The sequence below is a fragment of the Lissotriton vulgaris genome, chromosome 4_1, assembly GCF_964263255.1.
Source record: "Lissotriton vulgaris chromosome 4_1, aLisVul1.2, whole genome shotgun sequence".
Taxonomy (NCBI): Eukaryota; Metazoa; Chordata; class Amphibia; order Caudata; family Salamandridae; genus Lissotriton; species Lissotriton vulgaris.
Genome location: NC_141691.1, coordinates 1,732,756,755 through 1,732,774,945, shown reverse-complemented (window position 1 = coordinate 1,732,774,945; position 18,191 = coordinate 1,732,756,755). Strand labels below are relative to the sequence as shown.

At 46.3% G+C, this 18,191-nt stretch overlaps 1 protein-coding gene across 1 annotated transcript in view; it reads left to right on the top strand.

Moving 5' to 3' along the window:
• UQCRB (ubiquinol-cytochrome c reductase binding protein) overlaps nt 1-18,191 on the top strand; it is a 62,935-nt gene that overhangs the window by 27,187 nt on the left and 17,557 nt on the right. The gene's annotated exons all lie outside the window — the stretch shown is intronic.

Sequence of the window (18,191 nt, the reverse complement as noted above, 5' to 3'; positions counted from 1 at the left end):
GGATGTGAGGCCACTGAGGGAGATCCTTAAGGCACTACGGAGTGTACAGGGACACGTCAGGTGTCGCTTCTCTTTTAAGCATGCGCCCCCTTGCGCTCTACCGTGATTTTCATTCTGCCAAGTGGGGGCCTTTCCTGTTAAGGCCCTCTCCACTGCAGCCACCACAAAATGCTCAGCATTGTTGAGCCCAACACCGGCTGACTCTTACATGTGGCGTACGAGGTCCCAACCAGCCGCACTCTGTAACAAAAGGGAGCGGGAGGGAGTCTGAAGTTTTCTGTCACTGGGTGCCATTCGAGGGGCTCCTTAGTGGATAACTCCAGGGCTCCAGTGCAGCAGCCCAGCTCCGCCATGTTTCACTTGCCCCTCAGTGCTGGTTGGCGTCCATGTCTAAAAGTGCTTAATGCCCCACGGAGGCCTCAGCTGGTCGGCGGATCCAGCAGCACCATCCTTCTCTGCCTGGTCGTCTCGCTGTGTGCAGATGGTCGGGCTCCAATGTATTTCAGGGTAGATGCCGTCTGGGGACACAGGAGTAATGTTTGATTAGTGATTAGCCCGGTTGAGCTTCGCTCTGTCACGTCCGGTCCGCCTCACCAAATAACTATTATTAAGTATATTTTATTGTGCCAAGGATTCTTGCCTAAATTTTTGTTGCTTGTATTAACTCAACAAAAGTTTTTTTTTTTTTTTGAAAAGCCTACAAGTGCTAGGTTTTTGTGAGAATAAATTGCGCTGTCCCAGTTCACAAATTGGAAATTACAGCGATTGTCATCTTTGCTTTTGGGTGAACTTTCGGCATGGAGAATTGTGTCCTAGATAATACTTTTTGCTCCGGTACCACTTAGTGCTTGCAAGCTGTTTGATCGTGTTTATTTTGAAATTCACCAACTTATCATAATATATGCCAGTGAGCTGGATGAAAGAGCTACTGAGTGCTCTACTTAGTTGAGGAAATCCATTTGGTGTGATGCAATGTTTCTTCTGAAGAAGAATAAGATTATTACTACTTTAGGTTATAGCGTGACTTATAGGCAAATAAGAAAAATACCTGCATATGGTTGGGTCTGAACATGGGTGGCGAAGTGAACTAAAGAACAATGATGGATTCAACCTAGATCTGTGACTGGGGGTGAGTGTCTGAAAAGTTTCACATGCTTTCTTGATACAAAGCGAGCGTTCTACCAGTGTTGGTGTAATTCCGTTTTCAGTTTGGGCTGTAGCGCTGTTCAGAAATTCCTATGCAAATAGCATGGGGAAATTGCAGTTTTGACGACCTCTCCCCCACCCCGACCTCTATTTTTCCTTTTTATTTTGGTTTTGCCTGCCCAGCGCTTGCATTGTGCCTGTAAAATCATTTGTATTTCTTGTAAGCTCTTCATAGGTTTGTTTCCTCCCTCCCGCCGCTGTGGTCTTTCCATCCTCCCGCTGTCCATCAATTTGTGCCCTACTCTGACCTGGCCCGTTCCCTCCCTTTCCCTCAACACGCTAAGAAAGAAAAAACGCAGACCAAGCCAAATAGCTCTTGCAATACAACAGCTGTTTGGGTCTACCATTGCTTTTTTCCCCCTGACATTTCCAGCTTTTTTTTGTGGTTGGTTGCTCCCTCCCGCCACTCTGGTCTTCCCCAACCTCACTCCCTGAGCCCTCCCTCGTATTGCTTGCCCTTTCCTGCCCTCCTCCCGCTGGCTGTTGTTTTGTGCCCCCATCTAATGGGGCGCCCACCCTTCCTGTCACGCCACACACAGCCGTTGTGTGGTTCTATTTGCTCCCACCTGTGGTCTTCCCCGACCCCCCTCACTTGTGTTGCTTGCCTGCCCCACCCTGCTCCCGCTGTCTGTCATCTTGTGCCCCATTTAACCCTTTCGATGCTGATGACGAGCTCAGCTCATCATCACCCACGGGTGTCGTGTGCTGATGACGAGCTGAGCTCGTCATGAACAATGGAGTTCACCAAGTGCCAGCACAGCGCAAAAATCCCCGCAGCAGCCATGTGGTTAATCGGGCGCCCTGTCTTTTTCCTGCCATGCCCCAAAAAAAACCAAGCATTTGCAATGCAATAGGTTGGCATGGTAAATGACTGCCTTTTATTTGTGTTTTCAAACACAACACATATATAAAAGGCATTTTAATTCCTAATGACAATAGCTTAAACTCTCACATATGCGAGACCATTTTCATAGTTGCCGTGCCCCTTTCTTTAGACGCGGCTCGCCGAATTCAGGTTACAGCCAGCTGTATCTAAACAAAGGAGAGTGACCACCATTAAGGTAAGAGCAATTCATGGGGCGCTTTTGCCAAAAAAAAACACTTGTTCACAAACAAATGTCTCTTTTTTGGTAAAAGCGACTCATGCTGTGCTTTCACTCAAATGGTGGGCACACCCCTTTCTTTAGATGCGGCTCTCTGTAACCTGAATACGGCAGCAGCGTCTAAAGAAAGGGGCAAGGCCATTTTCATTGCAAAAAATGTTCGTAGTGCAGCTGCTAAAGTTAAAGCAGACCGCACTGCCAAATTAAATAAGTTAAGAAACACAGCCGCTATATTTAAAGTGGACCACGCTGCTAAAGTAAGTAAATAAAGAAACCTGCTCATTATAGTAAAGCGGACCGCCATTAGTAATTAAAATAAAAGGGGGGTGCATGCTGTTTGTAGGAAAGCACGTAGTGGGTGGAATAGGAGCAAATCATTGAAGAAAATAGTGCTCACAGACTAGATAAAGCAGACGTGTAACAACACAAGTAAAAAGTCCAGTCCTCGTGGGAGGATACAAATGCAGACAAGGCCGTACTAAGGAGGGACTACTAAACGTATTCATGAATAAAAAGCAACGATTTATAAAGGACAGTAACGGGAGCCAGTTGAAAAGATGGGCGGAGCTTCAAGTCCATAACTGAATACAGCATGCCTCCCAGAGCAGTGCATGCCCTGCCCAGGCTCGACTTAAAAAAAAATACTGACAAAGCCAAATAGCTCATACATATATATGCTAGAGCCAATACTTTTTGTCCCTAAAGTTTCCATCCGTTGTTAAGTGTCTCAATCTGTTTTTTAAAAAAAAAAACAGATTTTATTGACAGATCATATAACCGTTGCAGAGCTCTGTATCCCAGGGAGATCTGCACTCCAAATGCATACATATACATCGCCATATCCATCTTTTAATAGTATTCATGTGTAGCCAGTAACAACCAAAACCCCACCTTCCCGCCCCATCTCCACCCCCACCCCCCCCCCCCCCCGCCACCCGCGGTCTCAATATTGTTTGGAGCCAATCTTTTCTGCCGCTTGCAGTTCTTCACTTTTCAAAGCTTACTTGAGTTTACGTGTTTATGGGGTGTGAAAGGCTTGGTGGCTTTTTATGCTTTTGGCGCTTGTGTGCATTGTTGTTAAACATCACTGTAGCAGTGCTTTCATTTTTGTTTATTTCTGCTGCTGCCCCACCAGAGAAATGCAAAAACCACAGTTGATGGACAGAATGCAGAACAATGTCCTACATTCACCCCAGGACAGAGATCTTTTTTTGCACTCCACACCACCCCAGTTCAGACATGGCCATATGCAAATCAGTCTGACCCTGTGACTTATGGGAACAGTCCACCCCGAACTGTCAAGCCATGCCTTCCCTGGACCGGACACAAGCTTCAGAGGACCGGTTTCTGGCATTCCAGCCGTCTTCAGCCCGGCTTGCTTGAATCCAGTGGTGTGGAGAGCATGGGACTCAAGTCTGAGTATACCCATCCCACTCGGGGTGACAAATGCAAAAACCACCACCAGAGAAGGCCTCGCTTTGCATCCAGAGCCTGTCTGGTGCAGGAAACCAGAGCAGACCTACTGTAGGCCACAATTAATCTGAAATGGAATTCCACAAAAACGTATGATTTTTGAACGGGGTGCACTTGCTGTACTGACAGACATGCAACATCCCTGTTTTCTCACTTGTCAACAGGTCATCTTGCTGTGCATCCTGGTACTCATAAGTCGATTTCCCTGTTGCCATTTCATGGCTGCAAAGTGCCTTAACTCAAAGCACAGGACAGCATGTGCTGCTCACTCTGGATATGGGGCAAACGCAGATATTATGGAATGAGTATCCTTTTTAGGTCTCGTCTGAGCCAGGGCATGCGCTGTCCTGGCGAGGCTTTTAGTAAGTGGGCTTCAAAAAGCAGATCACATGCTTTGTGTGGCCTAGAGCGCATGGTTACGCGCACAGTTACGAGCACAGGCGCCATCTGGCTTTCCTGTCTCATCATGGCTCATTAGGCGTATCACTCGCGGGCACCCTTACAGCCCGCAATCACTTTCACGGCCAGTTTTTACTCTTTTTTTTTTTTTTTTTTTTACTTCCCCCCCCTACCCCCCCCCCCCCCTTCAGCACTCCATCTACTCTCTATTTGACACTCCATCCCCCCGGCTGGCTTTGATTCACGTATACCCCAGCTCCTCCGTGCTTCCTTCTTCCTCATTTTTGCCCGCCCTACACCTCTTACGTCCCTCTCCTAAGTTTCCCTCGCACACCTTAGTCCCTTCCACTCCCCGCCCGCCTCTCCATACTCCCGCAGCATGACACTCCCCCGGCATTGTCTGTCTTCCTATGCCTTCTGTCACCTTTTCCGGTTTACCTGGCTCTCCCTCTCTTCTCCCTGTCTGTCACTGACTGCTTTCCATTTTGCTCTCTCTCTCACTCCCATCTGGTTCTCAATCACCCGGCGACATATCGCTCACACTCTCCTGGTTTAACTTATTCTCAGTGCATCAGTGTCTCTGCATTTCCTCAGCCTCTTCTATTGATTTATGTGTGCTTTTTCAGCGGCCTCTCCGACTCAGTTTCTCACTTTTCCTGTTTTCTTTCTTTCTTTCCTTTCTTATGCTATCTTTGGTTTGATTTAAACTCTGGCTGTGTATGTTGGTGTGTCGTGTTTTTTTTTCTTTTTTTTCCTTCTTTTTTTTACCAATTCCCCCCTGTTGCTTACTTAAATTGTTTTTGTGTACCTGTAGCAGACCCTATCTGTGAAGCTGTTTTAGTCTCATTCGCTCTCGCTCGTTGTCTCTGCTCATTTCAATTGACGTGCGTGCGTTTCTGTGCAGCCTGCTGTCCTGGACATTGGTGCAGAGAAGGAGTTATGCATCAAGTTTGATTCCATTTACGCTTATCAATTGCAGAGCCGTGTGGCCGGCATACTGAATAGTTAACACTTCTTCGAACACCCCCACAAGGACTATGTGGCCTTGCAAGGGGAGGTGCATTTCCCTAACCTCCATTTCCAGACAACTGAGGTAGACTTGGGTGCATTCTGAATGACACTGAAGTTGTGCGTCACGTCCAGATTACCCGCTACAGTCCACTGCCTGTCCACTATCGCTGGTCCTTTTTAATGGATGGCTGGGAGAGCTGTATCAGGTATTGATGTTCTAAAACATATTGTGTTTCTTCTCATCTTTTTTTGGGCGCCTGCTTGCTGTACCATTTTTCTAAAATTACTACATTAAAGGCTCTAAGTCTTTATCCATCTATAAACCAAGGGTGCTTGAGGTACAGGGCTGGGTAGTTCTTCGTATGCGCCACACTATCAGACTCTTCTACCATGTGCAGGGAGAACTGCTTCAGTTGAGTGGAGGTGACGAGGAATTGTGTTGGGGCCAGAAAAGATGTCAATTCTTTCCTTTTAATCCCCTCCCCCCCTCCACATGTTCAAGAAATGCACCTTTTGGACTTTAGATAATGACATTTTACGTGATGTTTGTTGCATGGTTTGATTAATGCATTTTTAGGGGTTGGCTCGTGCATGGGCTCTGGGAGCCGAACTAGACCCTGGGCCTTTTAACGCCCCCCCCCCCTCCCTCGCCCCCTAAAAAGAATTGGCACAGCCAAATGGTCTCGCCTTTGGGGCCTTATAAGTATTTAGTTATGTAGCACAATATCCTTAGTGAAACAACATCAACTGTTGCATGGCTAAACACTTATGGTCCCAAAGACGAGACCTATTGGCTATGCCAGTGCTTGTTTAATATAATGTATGCCTTCTCGTTTTGCTGTTTCACAGTGCAGCAGACAAAAGTTGAAAGGTTGTTTGAATCTCGTTTTGCTGTTTCACAGTGCTGCAGACAAAAGTTGAAAGGTTGTTTGAATGCCCAATAGTGTTGCGATGTTCAAGACTTGTATGCTGAGAGGTTATTCGATCTGAAAATGGGTCCACCTTACTCTTCTGCACCTCTAACATGTTATGCCGGTGTGTAAAGCTCCCATCTACCTCCAAAAGTTATATGTGAGAAATAGACGTGTAATTGTTTCCTGGTTTCTTTGTGGCCCCAGTGCTGTCAGGTTATGGGCGGTTCAGATGGGAATAAAGTCAGCCCCGACATGTGGCCATGAAGCATTCTGGTACTTGTAGTCCGTTGTTGTTTAATCCTTCCCCCACCTCCCGCAGTCCGTTTCTCACCACCCGACTCGACCTTGTGTTGCCTGATTCCTCCCAAACCCCCTGCGCTATTTTTAGACCTATTGCATATCAGCGAGGGCTGCTATGCAACATGGCTTAAAGGAAATAAAGTGCTATGGTGCAGTCAACGCTGGGTGTGTCTTACTTTTTGTACTTTTACTTAAAGCTATGTTGCACAGCAGCCTGCGTTGCTGTTCAACATGGAAAAAAACATTGATAAAACCACTAGATCTCGCATAGGCAAATGTTAGTTTTTTTCTTGCCCCCCCCCCCCCCCTTAATGAATCGTCTTGAAACTTTCAGTGAAGGTTGATGAACTTTAAAAAAAAAAAACTTTTCTTTTGCATTGGCACAGGGAAAATGACCGCATGAATGCCTCCTTTCCTTCAGTGTGCAGATGACATAACCATGGAGTGGGAGTGCTGGTACAAGGTGTCCATGGCGTGTGTAGAAGTGTTTGATGAAGGAAATTGCAGCAAGGAAAGTAGCTCTACTGGAACATTGCTTGGTTGTAGCAGGCCTGAAGGAACTTACTGGCTTGCCTACAATAGAAAATTATGCAGGCTTGGATGTATTTGAATTTGCTAAAAGCAGCTGCGACTAAGAGATGGAAAAAATATCTGAATATGATTGTTATAGATTTTTACTTTAGTACAACATGATATTGAATCCATTGAGGAATGTATTGCTGTATTTAGGGGTCTGCATCAACGTGTAACTTTGAGTATATACATTTGGAAAGTGGCCTGCTCAATTGAAAGTAACAATTCACGTTGGGGAATGTTTGTGTCAAGATGCTTAGTGATTGGGGTAAAGGTATAGCTGTGTGGCCTGAGCCTCCGGAGGTGGGTCAGGGTTTCAAAATGGTGCTAGGAGTAAAGGGAGGCAAGGTGTCGATTTGGTTTGAGGTCTCATTATCAGACATGACTTTGGTCACAGATCATTGAGTACAAAGGAATTCTGTTTCAGGGTGTTGAGGGCCTATTGGGTGGAGATTACTTAAGCACAGGTGGTGGTTGTGCTAGTCTGGTTGAAAGGAGTTTTAACAGTTCCAGTATGTACATGGCTGAGGGAGGAATGGTGCAGTTGTAGATGTAAGTTGTCTTCGTACTCTCAAAATCAATGACCCTAGAGAATAACATGACTTTGTCATGTCGTAGTGAGGGAGGGGCAAGAGGGAGTATGATTCCATAAGATTTCTATGCTTTGGTTGGTTTTGGGCCCTGTTATGTTGGGCCTGTGACCAATGTTCCCTCCTTTTTTTTTTTTTTTTTTTTTTTTTTCTCTGTGCGCGCCAATGAAGGGTCTCTGCACTTCTGCCAAGGCTTTGTGCACCAGTTCATCATGCAAGCGAGTACTTTTCTCAGATACATGGCATTCAAAGAAGGCAATGAACCCCCAGACTGTAGAATTGTAGTGCATGAGGTATTTTGTTTAAGGGGGGGGGGGGGACAAGTCTATGAATAGTTATATTAAAGAGCCAAAAAGACCCTTATTCTGTTGATTTTAAAATAGTTCAAGATTAACCCATGTCTCCATTCAAAACAGTCCTGTGTTATGCGTAACATTCTGGATACAGTACAAAGAAACTTGGTTTTCATATATATTACTTGCTACCACTGTTTTACATTTTTGTTGATTGAATAATAACACATCTTAAAATGACCCAATTCAGTTGTGGTGATTTTATCAACCTTTAATGGGTGAATGGGGTGAGTGAGCCATGGCGGGATTTGACCCTGTTCCTTGTCTATTAAAGTCAGATTTCAGTAAAGCATGCTTAGTTTACCAAGCTACCTCAATAGGTTTACAAATGGATTTTGGCTTATGATGCCATAATTTCATCCAGCAAAAAGCTATTTAAAGATAATGAGCAAGAAAGAGAGAACTTGAACAATTCCATATAAACTGAACGTAATTATATGTTTTAACACAATGTGACATGGTAGTAATTAATGCCAAAATGTGATTACTTTGGAGAGCTTGCTTCATATCTGACCCTAAAAGTGATATCCTGGGACTATCACAATTACCCACAAAATTAGTTAAACTCTATTTCATGGACTTAACTTCTAAAATCAACTTAAGACAGCTTGGTCTGAGATGTTGCATCACATTTCTTCAGTAGGGTGGTTTTCACAAGCATGCAAAGAGTGCTAACTAAAGTGAGCAGATGATGCAGTCCCTTACACCTTTACCAGGGACCACTCACAAGTAGATAAAGTTTGAAAAGTCTCAGACTGGATTCCTATGCCAGGCAGTCATTCCTAACTCTTGAGAGTGGATGCAGAAAGTTAAATGGAACGAGCATCCGTTTTTTAGGTTTCGCCTGGCCGTAGCACTGCGCAGAAGTGCTCACGCAGGCGAAATCTTATGATCCTACAGTGTGGGGCTTTGTCCCGCCTTCTCTTCCATTGGCTAGCTCCATAAATGGAGGCTAGCCATTGGAGAGATTGGCTGTCAATCACTCTTTCCCCGTCAAAACGCGATTCGGGGGCGTTTCCGTGTCTTTTTTTAAGTCCCGCCCTCTCCTCTTCCCATTGGCTGCAATTTTACCTTCCAGCCAATGGGAAGGGGAGAGCAGGAAAAACACGCCCTTTAATAGACTCTTGCTCCAGCTGTAATAAGACTGTGACACACATTGTTTCGAAAATAAAATGTTGGTTATTTACCGTGGTATTAATTTTATTATCTTAGGCATTAGGCTGACATTGGTGCTTTCCTTCTCGGTGGCTGCTGTGACTTACGCTCACCTCTTACTAGTGTATTGAAACAGAAGACAGACCACCGGAAACGCCTCATCTAACAAGTCCTTGCAAACATTTTTGTTTTGACAATGCTTCTTGGATGAGTTAATTTATGATTAAATTCAACTATTTTATGTTTATTAAATGATTGTCTAACAAATAAAAATCTGTATAGTGTCGTGACTCCAGCTTTATTCTTGATAGGATATGTAATATTACAGTTTATACTCTTATTAATTGTGCAACTTGTAGCATGGCCGCTTACACGTTATTCCGCACATCTGTCCCCACTATGAATGGGACGCGCCTACGGACAAGGGGTCCGTCGTACATTAATAGCCTTACGAATGACGAACATCTGACGAAAAGGCAGCCAATAGGAAAATCGGACTCTTTCCTCCAAATGGGTGTGCCTAATTCCCTTCAAGCAACGTAAAGACGGCGACAGGGGCGTTGCAGCGGGGAATCAACCAATCAGTATGCATGCTGTGGACAAAGGCTAGCACCTACGTCACAATTATTACAATTATTTTGCATGACGCAACGGCTGAGTGCTGTGTTTTTTTTCAACTTGCGACCGCCATCTTGTCCGACGGTGAACGATCGGACCGCGGCAGACCTGAGTGGAGGAAGGTGGCGTTTCCGACTTTGCCCCGCAATGCAGTAGGGGAAAGGAACGTTCGGTTGGGCTATCCGCAGGACTGTCACTGAGGGGGTGATGGGTCATTTAGTGGCCTTCCTGCAGTACCGGCGTGGCTGCCGACGGGAGAAGATGGAGGCCGAGGATGCGTGCCGGGACTACCAGTCGTCGCTGGAGGACCTGACCTTCAACAGCAAGCCGCACATCAACATGCTGACCATCATGGCAGAAGAGAACCTGCCCTTCGCCAGGTATAAAGTCGCTCTTATCGAAGCTCAGATCGCCAAGGTTTTTATATTAAAATAATTTTATTTTACTCTTATCTAACGAGCCCCCCTCCCCCTGTCAATGTGGGGTATATCTGGTCGCGGGTCCACAGGGCCAAACATGGCGGTAGAAGAGCATGGCGCAATAGGCTCACCCAGTGCGCAGTTCTGGGGTAACACTGACGGGTCCTGAGATAAGAGTAGAGGGATACGCCCCTTCAGCCACGGAGTACTAGTCCGTCCTTCGGTGGTTCCTAACGTGGCTTTCACTCGCTAAGTAACACTGCTTGTGACATGATTATGGTGGCTAACTCGTGGAGAAGTGTGGCTCAATGATTAGAGCGGCAGACACTGATGCAGAGGTCTAGCCCGGGACCAGGGTTCAATTCTCTCCTCGGCAGGTCTTGGGCTCAAAATTCCACGGACCTGATAATTCTCGCATAGGTGCCTATTCCAATCATGAGTCCCACTCATCAGCTCTGGGCAATAGCTTGCTTAATCTCCACAACGGCCCCCACAACGCTAAGGATGCCTGGCCTCCACCTTGTGGGTGCCCAGGAGTGGATGCCTCACAGGGAAAGCCAGGATGGGTTCCACAGCGGTATTCGTACAAGCGCCTTGAGACCCTTGCGGGTGAGTAGTGCGCTATACAAGTATCAATTTACATTTACATTTACAATGTCTCAACCCCTTCTTCTGACATCTGAAGGCAGGCGCCCCGCCCCCAGCTCTTTGAACTGCAGTTTTACAGTCCATCTCCTTAGCAAGGGGTTTGGGGCCAGCTAAGTGTTCTTGACACCCGGTCCGTTGCCTTTGTACTTATTTTGTCTGGTCCCCTGGAAAGAATGTGGGCTCTCGTATAAGCAACTATTTAGTTTAGTTTTACGTGATGTTTCCATTTGCTTATGTTGTCTGTCCCTTCCGGGCAGTTCCTTATCGCCTTCCATTTTTAAAAGGCCCCGTGGTCTTGTTCACGAGGTTAGTCGCCACCTGTTGACAAGCTATTCTCTTACAACATCGTAAGATCCTTCCCGCTGTAGTAGGACCTCAGCGCCCACTGGCGTGAGACACTTATCTAGGTAGTAAGTTTTTATACATGCCTGGCAGCTGTCAACAAGTCATCTTCTAAATCTTGGGACTCTTCAAGAGGCACGGTACCTGGGGTTGTACCTTTTTGCTGAGCACTCGTCAGAAGCCTCTCCTTAAAGGTGTCGCTACCCGTATCTTTAACCCGCTATCCCCGAACCACTGCTGCCTCTTACTGGGTTTCATTCAGTCCTAAACTCGGGGTTTCCGGGGTTGCTGCTATCATTTACCCGTCATGTATGCACATGCTTCTCTGTTCGTAGTGTATCTCATGAATAAATGGTTTTAAAATGTGACTGGTATTTAATCTGTTAATAAAGCCTATCAACTGCGTATTTGTCTTTTTTTTATTTACTACGATGCACAGTGTGTGGGGGGGTGGTTTTCAAATCACGTATGGCACAAAGTATTTCAACTGTTGTAATTCAGGGTGCTTCTTTCGTAGTCGAGGAGAGGTATCAACCTATGGACAGCAGGTAAAGGGCGGGAGATTCAGGGACCTTCCCTCCTAGTTTTGAGGAGGGGATGTGTTCAGAGGGCAGCGAACATGCATTATGCTTCTCTCAGAGTTTAGTGGAGGAGAAGACGTATACAGGACCTTTCCTGATGTTATAGGGAAGGAAGATAAGTGTTCAGAGAACTGCACTTTGGAGAGCTGAATAGATGCAATGGCTTCTCAAAGAGAGCGCAGGATGCGAGCTTTTTAAGGTTCTTCTCTGATAGAGACTGGGAGGAGGAGCACGATTCTTCCCATTAATACGGCAGAGAAGGAGCATTGTTTAGGGATCCTCACTTATGCTGTGTTAGGGATTCGTGGACCTTATATTCTAGAGGTAGCAGAGGAGGAGAGGAGTTTTCTTGGAGAGCTGTGGGGTGCAGGGGCTTTCGGTCACAGAGATGGCTGAGGAGAGACAACGGAGGAGATGGTGAACGAAAAATGCAGGAGGGTTCTCTGTAGAGATTATGGAAGACAGAGCAAGAATTCCGTTTTCGCCTCAGTGGAGTCGACACATAGACTTCATTTGTAATGTTTTCTCTGCAGATTTTCTTTTCTCGTAGTTGCCAGGCCGGTTCCCCCAAAAACATTTCCGACTCTGTCACTGTGTCGGGAAGCGCCACTTGCGTCCCAGTGTGTGTGTGTGTGTGTGGCTCTGTGTGTGGTTCTGTGTGTGTGTGTGGGGGGCTCTGTGTGTGGGGAGTCTGTGTGGCTCTGTGTGTGTGTGTGTGTGTCTCTCTGTGGCTCTGGCTTTGTGTGTGTGGGGGTGTGTGTGTGTGTGTGCGGGGCTCTTTGTGTGTGGCATTTGCGAGAGATTAAGCTATTGGCATTGTAAATGACAATGCCATTTATTTATCTGTTTTTTAAAACCAACACATAAATAAAAATGTTGTCATTTAAAATGCCAATAGCTCTAACTTTTGCAAAGGCGAGACCGTTGCATTGTAAATGCTTGTTTCTTAGTCTGATTCATGTGAGGTCATACCATCTGTTGTAATGTGATTTCAAACCTATAGAGAGCTCTCTGTGAAGGAGATACGCTGATATCCTAAACCCTCACAGGCACGAGGCCTCAAAGACCATCGGAGGGCCATGATACCACCTGTTTTAATGTGATTTCAAACCTGTAGAGAGCTCTCTGTGAAGGAGATTCGCTGAGATCCTAAACCCTCACAGGCACGAGGCCTCAAAGACCATCAGAGGGCCATGATACCACCTGTTTTAATGTGATTTCAAACCTGTAGAGAGCTCTCTGTGAAGGAGATACGCTGAGATCCTAAACCCTCACAGGCACGAGGCCTCAAAGACCATCAGAGGGCCATGATACCACCTGTTTTAATGTGATTTCAAACCTATAGAGAGCTCTCTGTGAAGGAGATACGCTGAGATCCTAAACCCTCACAGGCACGAGGCCTCAAAGACCATCAGAGGGCCATGATACCACCTGTTTTAATGTGATTTCAAACCTATAGAGAGCTCTCTGTGAAGGAGATACGCTGAGATCCTAAACCCTCACAGGCACGAGGCCTCGAAGACCATCAGAGGGCCATGATACCACATGTTGTAATGTGATTTCAAACCTATAGAGAGCTCTCTGTGAAGGAGATACGCTGAGATCCTAAACCCTCACAGGCACGAGGCCTCAAAGACCATCAGAGGGCCATGATACCACCTGTTTTAATGTGATTTCAAACCTATAGAGAGCTCTCTGTGAAGGAGATACGCTGAGATCCTAAACCCTCACAGGCACGAGGCCTCGAAGACCATCAGAGGGCCATGATACCACATGTTGTAATGTGATTTCAAACCTGTAGAGAGCTCTCTGTGAAGGAGATACGCTGAGATCCTAAACCCTCACAGGCACGAGGCCTCGAAGACCATCAGAGGGCCATGATACCACATGTTGTAATGTGATTTCAAACCTATAGAGAGCTCTCTGTGAAGGAGATACGCTGAGATCCTAAACCCTCACAGGCACGAGGCCTCGAAGACCATCAGAGGGCCATGATACCACCTGTTTTAATGTGATTTCAAACCTGTAGAGAGCTCTCTGTGAAGGAGATACGCTGAGATCCTAAACCCTCACAGGCACGAGGCCTCGAAGACCATCAGAGGGCCATGATACCACCTGTTTTAATGTGATTTCAAACCTGTAGAGAGCTCTCTGTGAAGGAGATACGCTGAGATCCTAAACCCTCACAGGCACGAGGCCTCGAAGACCATCAGAGGGCCATGATACCACATGTTGTAATGTGATTTCAAACCTATAGAGAGCTCTCTGTGAAGGAGATACGCTGAGATCCTAAACCCTCACAGGCACGAGGCCTCAAAGACCATCAGAGGGCCATGATCTAATTAGGGTTCATTCGCAGTGTCACATCGTTTCAGTTAAGGTGAAATCTGAAATGCAGTACAAATCCCTTGATGAAATCATGGTAAGAGACATAAAAGAAAGAAGAGTAAGTAAGTCTTTAGAAGAGCATCCACCATCCTTTTGTATGAGTCATTCTGTGGCGCCAGCCAGGCTCCACCAGGGAGGAGGGAACATACAAGGAGGTTGGAGCAGGTGACTTCTTTATTGGTTTGTCAAATGCAGAAATAAAGTTCTTTGCCCCAAAATACTAACATTAAATGAGTTTCCACAATATGCACGCCTTTTTATGGTAATACTAACTTTCAATATGGCCACACTAAGTTTCAATAATGAAACCTCCTATTAGGCAAGAGACCAGTGGTATTTATTAGTGAATTCGTTTGCATTTAATGACTCGTTTACGTTGCATAGTGTTACTCCCAATGGGCAGGGTTTTACGATGTAAGTAAGATGAGTTTGACTCTGAGGCAGTCAGGCAACAGAACCACCAGTTCTGTTGCCTGCCTGCCTTTGAGCTAAACACATCTTACTGAAAGTAATGGACATCAATTCACCCAAATGTCTGGGTTAGCGTAAGTGACATCTCATGATAGTTGAACTTTACTTTCACTCGAGCAGACATACACGCCTATTCACTCATACACACGCTCTCTTATATATGCACACTCACCACAAGCACGCATAGAACATACTTTCAAAAGCATTTTTACTTACCTAAGCTGCTAGATACGTTCATATTCCAGCTAAGTGTACTCCATTTTTATACCACATTAATAGTGAATAATATATTATTCACTATTAGCGTAATAAAACGGACTGAAAACAAGGAACGCAGTGCCTTAACCAGCATTCATAAGGACGAGCTGCCCCTGTGTTCCTGGCACTGATTTGGCCACCTCTCAAGTCGGGGGTCGCAAAGGCAGTGCCAGGGGTTACAAAGGGCAAGCCAGGGGTTGCAGCTGCGACCCCTTTAATGATGTCCATGCTGAAAGTGGTATCAAATAAAATGTGTGGGGGAGTGGAGAAGTCTGAATGAAAAGGGATGCTACCAAAAAGCGTAAGTAGGATTCCATTCCAAAATGCATTGCCTCTATAATTGGGGATCTGGGGTAAAACATGTAAAGGAAAACCCGGTGCCGCCTGACCTGCATTTGGGTGCTTTTGAATGAGTGCGCATGAGTGAGAATTGTGGTCATGTGTTTTGTGTTGATGTGTGCACTGCGCTTTGTTTCTTCAGAAGTAAGGGGATCTACGAAGTGTCTTGAAATGTGAAATCCCAATTGGGGTGTGAAATGGGTTTGGGGAGAGGGGGTTCCATGGTAAGCAATTGGTCGGTAGGGTATCACTGATGTGCTGCGGTTCCCTTTGCTTATATGTTTCTGTATCTAAATAAAATATACTTACCCTAAACCTATGTTATTTGTGGTAGTGCTCATGTAGTCTAATGGAGGTAAAAACATGCAAATTGAGACCTTTCTAACATCGGCTGATAGAACTACCTCAGCGAGTAATTTTAACATAGTTCACATTGGTTCAGATAGCTGTCAAAATGTTGAGTGCCTAGGGAGGTGCTCCTTATTTGCCTTGGGAGTTGCTTAAAGTGCACAGTGGAGAACATGCTTATTAAGTGTGTTAAGAAATCCCCTTTTGCTTTAGCCTAGCTTTAATGTACTTGAAACTCTTACAGTAGCACCAGAGTCTTACTGTAGAAAGCTGACTCTGTATATGGTTTACCACTAGGTAGTTATACCGTGCACAGAGTCCAGAGATTCCCTCCGAAGTGTGCAGGGCTCATTGTAAACCCAAAGTTCTCTGTTGGTGGTAGTGTGGGCGAGCAGCCTGAGACCTAACAAAGAGGAGTATAAGATATTTATTTCACACACCGTGACAAATAAGGGACACCTGACTCAAAAATGAGATCCACACCAGTTTTATAAAAATAAGCTTTTTTCAAGTTTTAGTTTAAGGCCAAGATCTTCGCAAAAAGGCAAGTACGTTTTTCAGCAAAAAATACTTTAGTCTTTTAAAAGTTGTCACTTCAATTTTCAAGCAGTTCAATGTTATCCTATGGAGGAAAATAACAATACGGTTTCACGGTGAGTATACCACATACAGTTCCAGTCTTCAGGCTGAAGGATCAGCAGGGGTCAGGTAAGTACCAAGACTGCACCACTAGTGGCACAGGGGTGGCTGGGTACAGAGGTCAAAGTTTAAGATCGAGTCCAATGCGTTTCAATAGAAACTGGGGTTTCATGGAGTCATGCTGCTTGCAGGTAGGTAAATCAGTTTTAGGGGCCAAGCTTTTGGGGGATGAACAAGCACGGGGGGGGGGGGACCACAAGGCAGCACCAAACATACACCACCAGCCGCACAGGGGCGCCTAGGTGCAGGGTTCAAATACAGTATCGGGCGCCCAATGGTTTTCAGTGGAGAACTTCAGTTGGACAAACGAACTGCAGGCGTCTAACCGGAGGCTGCACAGAGGAAACCAGAGACTGCAGAGTTAAGTGGAAGGTGTTGAGGGTCATAGGGGCATTGTCGGTACAGCTTACCAAGGCCCAGTGGCTTCGGTGCAGGGGTCTCCTTTGACATCGGATTCTACTTACCGGATCCGGTCGCGTCAGGGGTTACCTTTGGATTCACACTGGAGGCATCGTCAGGGAGTCCAGGAGGGGTCCGCCACTGGGTCACTGGGGAGCCTTTTCTGGATCAATGGGCCACCTGGACACAGGCCAGAGGCATCTGGGGCTGAGTGGTCAAGGATTGGTGACCTGGAGGGCACCAGAGACCTTGGTGGTGTTTGCTTTGTGGACAGAGCAGTTGTCCTAGGGAGTACTGCTCTTATTCAGAGGTAGGCAGTCCTCCCAGGGTTTGTGGAGGTTGCAGGGTTGTGCAGGCATCGTTTCTTTGCAGGATTAGCGAGGGCGGCAGACAGGCCGGTATGGCTTGGGCAAAGTCCGTAGGCATCGTCAGTCTTCTGCATGGCGTCTTATTCATCCTTTTTCTTCTTAGGTCGGCTGGAACTACATTCAGGGTATGAGGGAGCAACCTAAATACTAAAGTTCGAGGCATGTGGGCTGCTGAATTCATATCTGTGCATAGATCGCCGCCTACTGTTGGGTCCGGATGATTACACATTGTTGTCCTGGAAGAGTCTTCGAAGTATAACGAGCGTTTTAAGGGAGTGTCAGCTAGGGCCAAGGGGCACATTACTTGGGGTGACTACACCCTCAGTTATGCCGCCCTCCTGTGGGATGGGGCATATTCCTAGTCCTGATTGGCGAAGTATCCCCATCTTCAAGATGGCATGGAATGAAAGATGCGCTTCACCTCACCTCCCCCACCTTGGGGGTGTGGTTGGCAGAGGTGGGCGCACCTTCTATTCTTAGGTTTTCCTGCCCAAAGTGGGGGGTAAACCAGGGGGTGTAATCTGCTACTAGCAGCAGAATCTGGGGGTCGCATTACAAAGGAGACAGACAATTGAAACTTCTCTCTTGAGCACTGTGCCCATCCCGAGTGAGGAGGTGTGACTCCTCTGCCCAGGATGTGCATTGTTTATAGTTCCGGAAAGCAGAAGCTCTTGACCAGTGGGGTCCAGAAACATGTCTGGCTGCCTACAGCCAGTCTGTGATCACATCAGGGCTGTTAGGTTTTCAGGGGGCACCTCGGAGGTGCCCTCTGAGTGCATGGTTCAATAAATCTCGCACTTGCATCAGTGTGGGTTTATTGAGAGTAGTAGTTTGGTACCTAACACTCCTGAGTTCAGAGAGCCGTCATGGTGCTGGGAAGCTCTGGTTGCCGAGTTTCCAGCCCATTCACTCTTTTTGCTTCCCTGGCACTCACAATATCTAAGAATGGACGTAGATATTGTATGGGCATATCTGCTAATGCAGATATACCCACACCTGTGGTATAGTGACTTAGTGCTGTGAGGCCTGCTATGAGACTTACCTATACCTTAGGTGGTGTTTGGTTAGCTTGGCACAGTGTGCCATGTCAACTTTGTCGTTTTTGTCTACACCAGGCCATGCATGCTGTAGTGGCAGTCTGCATGGCCTAGGTGAGGGGTCCCTAGGGGACCCTCTTCAGTTCCAATGCCCTAAGTACCCACGTACCATTTACTAGGGACTTATTTCCAGGCAAAA